The 10,323-nt window shown below is 44.9% G+C and overlaps 1 long non-coding RNA gene and 1 pseudogene across 1 annotated transcript; one reads left to right on the plus strand and one right to left on the minus strand.

Annotated features, from left to right (window-relative positions):
* Positions 1 to 3,057: 3,057 nt before the first annotated feature.
* Positions 3,058 to 4,505, minus strand: LOC146714275 (E3 SUMO-protein ligase ZBED1-like; annotated as a pseudogene).
* A 4,685-nt stretch (positions 4,506 to 9,190) lies between these two features.
* On the plus strand, positions 9,191 to 10,105 carry LOC146714276 (uncharacterized). Its single transcript, XR_014919296.1, has 4 exons — positions 9,191 to 9,276; positions 9,365 to 9,484; positions 9,563 to 9,738; positions 10,039 to 10,105. It is a non-coding gene; the product is annotated as an uncharacterized LOC146714276 (long non-coding RNA).
* Positions 10,106 to 10,323: the final 218 nt, after the last annotated feature.

Raw genomic sequence — 10,323 nt, forward strand, 5'->3', positions numbered from 1 at the left:
GGGCCCCCATGCACCCACCCGCCCACAACCCCGGCAACACACCAACCAGGACCCAAGCCCCCGAGGCCCGGCCCGGGCCCCAGCCCAGAGACAGAGCGCCCCCAGAACCTCACGCCCATCCCGGACCCACCCAGGGGCAGCCAGGCTACCAGGTCAGTAACCCACGTCCGTCAGCACAGACCCTCCCCTAGCCCCGCTGCACGCAGCCGCAAGGAAACAGTCACCTGAGAGCCAACAGAGCCCCTAACCGGACATAACAGCTACCCCGGGTTGAGCCCCCCAAGGAAGATGCCTCCGGGGAACCCCCCGACGCCCTAAACCTGTCCCTACCCCCACACCAATCACAACAGTGAAGGCGGGACCAAACTATGACCCCCCACCCCCACTAGGTGATGGAGCTGATCAAAGGAGCCCAGAGCAATTGATCTGACGTGGTGGCAGAGGCTGTATCAAGACTAATGTAATCTAATAGATAATTTCCATATTGGTTAGAATTAAGATTATTTTTATTTTTCCAGTTCATGAGGACTGTTTTCTTGGCTGTGCATAGGGCAGTGAAAACCATATGGGCGATATTCTTTTCTGAAGTGACATTATCTAAGCTGCCCAACAAACACACTAAGGGGGAAGTTGGAATGTTACATTTCAGACACTTCGATAAGTCTTCACATATCTCGCGCCAAAACTTCTGAACTGGTGGACAGAACCAAAGAGCGTGGATATAATTGTCCGGTGAATTGGTTTGGCAGTGTGAGCAGTTGTTGGTAGACGTAAAGCCCATCTTGAACATCCGATGACCTGTATAGTGCACTCTATGTAATATTTTGTATTGAATTAATTGAAGACTGGGATTTCTAATTAGATGAAAGGTTTTTAAGCAAATCTGAGACCAGAAGTTTAGGTCTAAGTTAACTGATAAATCCGCTTCCCATTTTGCAATAGGAAGTGATATTGATTCATCTGTTTTAGAAAGCATTCTGTATATTTTGGATAGTAATTTGGGGGTTTTAAGAGTAAGAAATTGAACCACACTTGGTGGTGTTTGTAGTTCAACTTGACCGGGTTTAAATTTATTTTTTACTATGGATTTAATTTGTTGATATTCTAAAAATCTTTTCTTGTTGATCCCATATTGTGTAACTAGTCCGTCAAATGAGATAAATTCTGTTCCTTCTAGTATATGTTCTAAATATTTGATTCCTTTACCACTCCAATCTGAAAAGTTTATCATATTATTGTTTTGTAATATGTCAGGGTTGTTCCAGATAGGTGTACGTTTGCATGGGATTAATGAAGACGCCGTCAATTTTAGAAACTCCCACCACGCTGTCAGAGAAGAGCTGATGTTGATGCTTTTAAAGCATTCATGTCGTTGGATGTTTGAGCTGATAAATGGTAGGTCTGAGATCTCTAGATTGTTGCAAAGTGCTTGTTCTACATCTAGCCAAGGTTCATCTAAGAGGGTATGTTTTAGCCATCCTGAGATAAACTGAAGCCTGTTAGCTAAGAAGTAGTACTGAAAGTTAGGCAGTTCTAGTCCTCCTTCATCCTTGGTCTTTTGTAGTGTTTTTAAGCTTATACGTGGGGGTTTATTTTTCCAAAGGAATTTGGACATATATGAATCTAGAGATCTGAACCAATCTTGTGGTGGTTTAGTTGGGATCATTGAGAATAAATAATTTATTTTTGGTAAGACCATCATTTTTATAGCGGCAACCAATCAAACAAGAATTTATTCTGGATCCAAGGGAAATTTGGAGGTTTATATGGAGGTTAATAACCCAGATCCTTCATCTAGTATTCAGGTGTTTGCAGCTCATGGTATTCTATGGGATCTTCAGAGAGGCACACTCTCCCAATTTGGAGGGGCTGTATGGGCTCATATTGTGGTCATAAATATTTTGTACTTGTAAATCAGGATTTGTATGTGTAAAAGGAATTTGCGTGTGTGTAAAAAAGATTTGTGTGTGTAAAAATAATTTGTGCGTAGAAATGACAGTCTTCACTAGTGGGGATACTTACAAAGCTTTCTTCTTTATGAATTAGCATACATGTTTTTATTGAGCATTTGAAGAACCAGCAAAAAAAAACAGAAACTCTTGTAGAGGACATAAAGTCAGAGATGGACAAGGAGCAGGTGCATCTAGTACAGGTAGAGCTGCTGCAAAAACCCACAGAGCTCAGCAGCCAGCGCAACAAATTCTGGATCCTTGGCTTTTAGTTAGCATTAGCAGCACATGCTGCGTCCGATGTGAAAGGACTTTATGCTGTGCACTGTGACTCACAGCAATGCTCCCGGGTAGGGCTGGGAAAAATGATTATTTTCCTAATCGATGAATCTAGCGATTAATTTTTCGATGCATCGATTAATCTAACGATTAATTTTTCAATCAGATTCGATTTCGATTTGATTCGATTATCAATTATTTCCCCATTATTTGACTTGTATAGCAATTTCACATTTACTTTCACTTTACTAAAATAAAGTTGTAGTAGTCGTACAATCTTATATAAGAGATAGCATTTAACAAGAAATGAAATATGCAAACATATATAAAATTGAGGAAAAGTTAACAAAACATTTAAAATAAATAGCAACAATGGTGTCTTTAAACAAACAAAATGTAACATTCACTTTGAGATCTGCAAAAAAGTGCTCTTCATTCACAAAACAAAATCCATTTTGTTCCCGTTTCTCACATTTCTGTGTGTGTGTTTGAGTTCAATCATCAATCATGTTAATTACATGAAGTAGTTATGGATTGTAGTAGTTATGCATTGGAGATTTAATAAAAATAAAATCCACAGTAAAATTGCAGTACAATCTTCTGTTTTTAACAAAAAATTAAATGTTGTGGAAAACAAATATGAATAAAGGAAATCATAGCAAAAAATTAATAAAATATAAACAGCAACAATGGCGTCTTTGAACAAATAAAATGTAACATTCACTTTGCTCTCTGCAAAAAAAGTGCTCTTCGTTAACAAAATATCCATTTTGCTGCCTTCTCTTCTATTTTTGTGTGTGTGTTCAATCACGTTCATCACATGAAGTAGTTATGCATTGGAGTGGAGGAATGTTAGCATTTCTACATGCTCAGCAGTCAGGCTTGCCCTTTTTTTTGGTGACAATGTTTCCAGCAACTGAAAAAAGCCTTTCAGATGGTGTTGATGTGGCAGGTACAGCCAGATATGATTTGGCTAAAGTAGCTAGTGTGGGGAATCTTGTTGCATTATTCTTCCATCATGTAAGGGGGTCATTATCCCTTGGAATAGGGGCTTCCCCAAAATACAACAATACTTCTTTCCTCACTGCCTCATTTTCTCCATCCCCAACCTGGTCAGTGTTTTCATTAAAATCTTCCTCCTCAGAATCTGTACCCAATAAAGTGTCCAACACAGATCTCTTCTTTGTTGGGGGACTTGCTGAGGCTTCCTGTCCCACATGTTCCTGCTCTAACTGTGATCTCTGCTCCCTTTTGAGATCAAGTGCCTCCCTCTGTATTCTTGCTTGCAGTTTCAGAGCATCTTCTGGAGAAAGGAATTTCAGTTTACGAAAACGTGGATCGAGGGCAGCAGCAATGAGTGACACATTTTTCCAACCTGCTTGAAATGCAGATACTTCTGGCTGCGACCTATACAAGATTTCCTCTTCTGCACAGTTCTGGAAAGAGTTCACTGCAGCAGAATCAAATGATTTGTTTTGGGTGGATTTCAGGAGACCTTTCAGCAGGGGGGGAAGAACAGAGACTGTGACATAAGACTGTCCACTGAGAACATTAGTGGCTTGCTCATAAGGCTTGAGCACCTCCTTCAATTCATCCAGAAGAATCCACTGATCATTTTTTCAGATCTAGGTACTGTTTCCCACGCTGTGTGACTTCTGGATCTGAAAGCGTCGCAACCACTGGCCATCTCTGTTCCAACAGACGTTCAATCATGTAGTATGAACTGTTCCATCTGACAGTGACATCCTGGATTAGTTTATGCTCAGCTGTACCCATCTGTTTTTGCTTCTGCTTAAGTTTGGTGCTAGCTGGCTCACTTTTCCTGATGTGCTTTACAAGGCCCCGTGCAGCTGATAGTGCCTTATCAATCTTGGGGTCTTTCAGTGCATAATTTACAACCAGTTGAAGTGTATGCCCGGCAAACCGATAGGACACCACTCCAAACTTCTCTTTCAGGATGTGAAGAGCTGAAACTATGTTACTTGCATTATCATGCACAATGGCAAGGACATTATGCAAGGAAATGTGGAATTTTTCTGCCACCTTCTCCACCCAGGAGGCAAGGTTTTCTGCAGTGTGGCGCTCTTCAACTGGCAGTGTTGCTAAATTGAAGGAGAGAAGATCCCAATTGTCATTAATGAAATGACAAGTTACCCCTAAATAGGACTCTGTGATCAGACTTGTCCAAGCATCAGTGGTAAGGGAGATTTTGGATGTGGCCTTTTTTAGTTAATTCCTTAGTTTCTCCACAGAAGTTTCATACTTTCTCTCTATCATGCTTGCAAAATGACGCCTAGACGGCAGAGTGTAACCTGGTTGGAAAGTGGTCAGCATTTCTTTGAATTCCTCACCTTCAACCACAGCAAGTGGTCTCATGTCTTTTAAAATCATAGATAAGACGCTCTCGGTAAGTACAGCCCCCTCCTGGGGGGTGCATAGTGTACTTCTTCTCTGACAGTAGTCCTCCAGACGTCAAAAGCGTATAGTGTAGCTTTTATTTTGGAAAGAGCCATTTCTCTGTAATAAACTCTCTTTTCCAAAGATGAGTGATTTCTCGATCAGATAGATTTATTTTTTTATTATTTTGTTGTTTCAGCAACATTAAATTTAAAAACTGTACCTTTGAGTTAAAATATATATTTATACTTTTAATAAATGACAAATTAAAAAGGCATGAACATTTTTTTGTATCGAAAAAATATCGAACCGTGACACCAAAATATCGAACTGAACCGAACCGTGAATTTTGTGTATCGTTGCACCCTACTATCTATCTATCTATACCATGTATGTGCCTCACTGTTATGCCATGTGCCTTCATAGCATAACAGTAAGAGATTAATGATAATCACCATCACCGTTTAGCAGGTGGTGTATTATCCTTGTTAACATTTTTCCTGTGGCCAATTCGCTGTCTCACATTTTTGTCTTTCTCCGATTTTGATAAGGGATGATCAAAACGAGTCGGAATGCGCCTGCCAGCATGGGCCAGAAATAAAAACCAACTAAACAGCAGCTGCTACATGTTACTGCTAAGCATCTTAAATGATTTTTGCATTTACGGAGGTTGGGTGTTTATCTCTGTCTATGAGTGAGTGTATGTCTACGTGGATTGGGGGGGGGGGGGGGGGGGGTGTCTGGATGAATTAAAGGGTAAAAACCAGCGTTAGTAAAAAAATTGAAAACTTATGGTGGTTTGTCTTTTTCAGAAGCTGCTCCTGGATGTCATCGTTTGAGGTGCTGGTGCATAGCCGTCGTGCTTTTATGATAGGCCATGTCCACCTCACAAAGCCGGCAAATGACTGATTTGCTTTGTTTTCGGTTAAAATATCCCCTTATTGTAGAACTGTTCGGGTGGAGTGGTTTAAGTCAACTGCGACTGCCTGACTAATGTTTTTACGTCGACATATTTTACGCGTTGACGTAATCGATTACGTCGACACATTGTCCCAGCCCTACTCCCGGGTCAGCCCTGACTTTGTGTTAAACTAATCCTAAAGTAATAATGGTATTTCTAACCATTGATATACCACAACTTTATCCTTTTAGCAGCTACTGAAAGTTAGGGGACCTAGCTTCTATGGGATATTTATATAGAGATCCTCCAGCTTCAAACTCTATTACCCTTCAAGAACCTGCAGTTCAAAAGCACCCCTCCGACAGCCAAACCCATCAATTCTCTGATTGGATAGTTAAATTTGTGATTGACATGACATTGACCAATGAAATAAAAGGGTCAAAAATTATTTTTAAACATATAAATCCTGATGTGCAAGTATAAAACTGATTTACAAGTACAAAATATTTATGACCACAATTTGAACCCATAGGACTGAGGCAGTGCTGGGAGAAGGATCTGGGAATTCAGATTTTAGAGGATAGTTGGAGGAAGCTGGTTTAATCGTGGTGTGTTTGCTCACATGAAGCACAGTCTCAGCTTATCCAATACAAGTTGCTTCACAGAAATTACTGGACTCCCAGTAAGCTAGTCAGGTTGAAGTTTGCTGACAATGACACCTGCTGGAAATATCAGGAGGAAGCCGGGACCCTAGTTCACATGTTGTATGCATACTGGAAAAATGATTACTTGTGGTATGGGATCATTAACCTTGTGAACAATCTTTTTAATCTTAACCTTTCTAAGTCTCCAGCTTTGTGTGTCCTGGGTCTGTTACCTGACAGCAGTATTCTCACTAGAAAACAGAGACTATGGGTGCGTTTGCCTTTCATAACAGGATGCAGGATAATACTGAGGCGCTGGAAGTCATCTAGCCCCTGTTGTTTTAGGGAATGGTCGGAACAAATGTCCAGGATGGCATTATATTGTGGCGAGCTCAGACAAGGAGGAGACGGAGGTATTGTTTGGTCTTGCTTCCCGTGAGCTAGCCAGGGAGCACAGCCGTTTATTGACATCTGCAGAAGAACACAGCCGCTAGCTAACTGCTCAGCGCGGCAACAGCACAGCAACAACAATAACAACACACAGGGTGCCCTCTGACCCCGGAAGGACATGCCGTCGCAGCGAGAGGGCGTCACCCGTCACTATGGCAACATAAACAAAACATAACTGTACAAACAGAACCCCGAACAGCCCTTACCCGCTACATAGCCCCCACCTAAGGGGTCAGTCGTCCCCGACGACCCCATTACCCCACACAAAGTCCTGCAAATGTCCAGGTGCCTTCTTTTGGTGCACCGGCCGGTCACGACCGGCGTGGGAAAAGTCACTCGGGTCAGAACATGGGGTGCCACCATCATCCCCTGCCCCGGCGTCTGCCGGAGCGAGCGGTCGGTACGCTGAGAGCCTGTCACGGTGCAACACCACCATGCGCCCCGGGCCCGACATGCGGATACGGTACACCACGTCTGTTAGCCGCTCCACGACCTCCGCCGGCCCTTGCCAGTGACTGCAGAGTTTGGGGGACACTCCTCTCTTCCGAACCGGGCAGTACACCCAAACCTTGTCGCCAGGCATGAAAACCCCCCCTCGGCACTTGGTGTCGTAGGCTCTTTTCTGTCGTACTCCGGCCTGGGCCTGGGCCTGGCGGGTGTAGTCATGAACCACCTGCAGCCGCTCCCTCAGCCTCCTGTAGTAGTCCATCTCTGGCCTACCATCAATCTCCGGCTCGGGGGGGACCCGAACACCAGATCCACAGGTGTCCGGAGCTCCTGTCCAAACATCAGAGCGGCAGGTGTGCACTGGCTGGACTCCTGCACCGCAGTCCGATACGACCAAAGGACCAGGGGCAGATGTCGGTCCCAATCCCGCTGGTGGCGGCTGGTGAGAATGGCGAGCTGGGTGGCCAGCGTGCGGTTGAAGCGCTCAACCAAGCCATCGCTTTGTGGGCAGAGCGGTGTGGTTCTTGTCTTCTCCACCCCCAGTCGTCGGCAGATCTCCCCGAAGACCTTCGATTTGAAGTTACGCCCCTGGTCACTGTGGAGCTCAGCCAGGACCCCAAAACGGGTGAACATCTCCTCCACCGTCGTCGTTGTGCTCTGGTCCGGCACCGCGTAGGCCTCTGGCCACTTCGTGAAATATTCCATAGCCACCAACACATACCGGTTCCCTGACTCTGTGACGGGGAAAGGCCCTAGGACGTCCACTCCCACTCTTTCCATTGGGGCCCCCACCAGGTACTGCTGAAGGGGGGCAGTGGAGCATTGAGTTGGGCCCTTCTGTGCCGTGCAGGTGTCACAGCAGTGCACATGAAGTTCCACATCCCGTCGACAGCCAGGCCAGTAGAACCGTCCCCTGAGGCGGCGGAGAGTTTTGGCGTTCCCATAGTGTCCTGCCCCCACCGTGCCATGGACCAGCTCAAGCACCTGCGACCACAGCGACCGAGGCACCAACAGCTGCAGGAGACCTCTGCCCTGACCGGGGGCCCGCCATCTCCGGTACAGGAGGCCGTCGTGGGTCTCCAGATTGTTGTGGTGGGAGTAGTAGGCCTTCACCTGGGGCTCCTGTCCCAACACCCCCGTCCAGGCGGGGCGTTGCGCCGCCTCCAGCCAGGCCCCCACCTGAACCAACGTCGCGTCGGCCTCCTGCTCCCGCTTCAGCTGCTGCGTTGTCAATGGGAGCCACCCCCAGCACCTCCTGGGCCCGCTCCTCCTGTCGCAGGCAGTAGCGGCACTCGACGGCTACGCAGGGCCGTCTGGAGAGGGCATCAGCGTTGCCATGCTCCCCCCCAGCCAAACAGCTGCCCCTTGTCAGTCAGGCGGTGGAGGGGGCTGGCCATTGTCGCGAACCCCTTGATGAACCGACGGTAGTAGGAGGCTAGGCCCAGGAAGCTCCGCAGTTCTTGGACGTTCGCGGGAGTCGGCCAGTCCCGGACCACAGCCACTTTTGCGGGGTCAGTGGCGACACCTCGATCACATGGCCCAAGAACGTGGTCTCTCTCGCCAACAGCCGGCATTTCGCGGGGTTGAGCCACAGCCCAGCTCATCGGATGGCACTCAAGACCTCGCTCAGGTGAGACAGTGCACTGTCGAAGTCGCCACCATGCACCAACAGGTCATCCAGGTACACAACGCAGCGGCTATGAGGGATATCCACGAGCACCCTCTCCATCAGCCTCTCGCCTTGTAATCGGAAGGTTGCCGGTTCGAGCCCCGGCTTGGACAGTCTCGGTCGTCGTGTCCTTGGGCAAGAAACTTCACCCGTTGCCTACTGGTGGTGGTGTCCGGTGTTCTGGGAATTTCTCCTACCCCGTAAACCGTCCTACCCGTTGTTCCTGAGCATGTGCGCGCATGCGCACAACACAAAAAGGGAAGCTAAGCGCATCCGGCTGTGATTTCACGCTACTCCATTGTCATATTTTCAGGAGAATAGGTAAGTAGTAAGTATTAGTACTTTTTATTGACGTTGATACTTGATTTTTTTTTTAAGCCTTTGTGATTGTTTGTCAATATTAAAGTGAAGTCGCTATCTGCTTTCTGCACAAAACTGTCGAATTTGCAGATTCGGTGAAGTCTGCTGTCAAGTTACTGGACACGTGGTATTTGCACAACACTTTTGAGTCCGCAGCTTTGGTGTTTTAAGGCTGTTTCGGTAATGTCGTTATTTAATAAGTTAAATTATTTGCATTGTCAACTGCACATATTGAAGCTCATAAGAAAATGTTTACTGACATTCGTAGATATGGAGAAGAAGTGGGAAGAGATTTACGCGTTCATTTCTGCGGGCTCCTACCCTTCAGGATATGACCAGGCTCAGAGGCAAAACCTCAGAAGATATGCCTCAAAATTCAAACAAAAGGGTCAGTAATTTATTGTTAATACTAACAACTCATATATGTGATTAAATTAATTTCTAAATATATATTGTTTTACTGCAGATGGAGAACTCTTTGTTGGAACCAGAAGAGTAGTAAAAACCATGGATGATGCCAGGAAGATATTTCATGAGTTTCATTCATCTCCAATTGGAGGACACACTGGCACACACAAAACGCTAAATGCAGTGTATTCCAGATTTTACTGGTTTGGTATGACAGTTGACATTAAAACATGGGTATGTATTAACTGTTTGTACTGTTGTTAAATAGTGTTTAAAATAAGCAATTTTTTTGATATCAGTTAAAAGAGAAACTGTACACTTGCAAAATATAAATAAATATGGTTAATTAGTGACATTACAGTAATAACCTGTAGGCCTGGCAGAGATTTGAAGACACGCACACAAACTATTGTTGCTAAATATTTTGTTCGTTAGAGAATATGTCATTACCGGTAAGTGTTTTTTATTTTTTGTTTTTTACAAATGAGAATGTTGAACATTTACGTGAACTCCATAAATATTTTTACCTTAAAGATTCTGGAATGTGACCAGTGTCAAAAAGTTGGGAAACCACTGACTGCTGTGCAACCGTTACAGTGTATTCAGGTAAATATTATGCCCCGTTTACCCATCAAACTATGCTTGTAGCTCATATTCATAAAGGCAGGAGGCTTTGCCAACTAATTTTAACCATCAATGTTAATGTGTACATTATACAAATTGTTATTCAAATTATTTATTTGTCCTTGATAGGTGTCTGAAGTGTGGGAACTTATTGGTATAGATCTTACTGGACCTCTTCCTAAAACTTCAAGCGGC

The sequence above is a fragment of the Copadichromis virginalis genome, linkage group LG3 (assembly GCF_057382275.1).
Source record: "Copadichromis virginalis isolate Kocher_CV1m ecotype Utaka linkage group LG3, C_Virginalis_male_GT1.1, whole genome shotgun sequence".
Taxonomy (NCBI): domain Eukaryota; kingdom Metazoa; phylum Chordata; class Actinopteri; order Cichliformes; family Cichlidae; genus Copadichromis; species Copadichromis virginalis.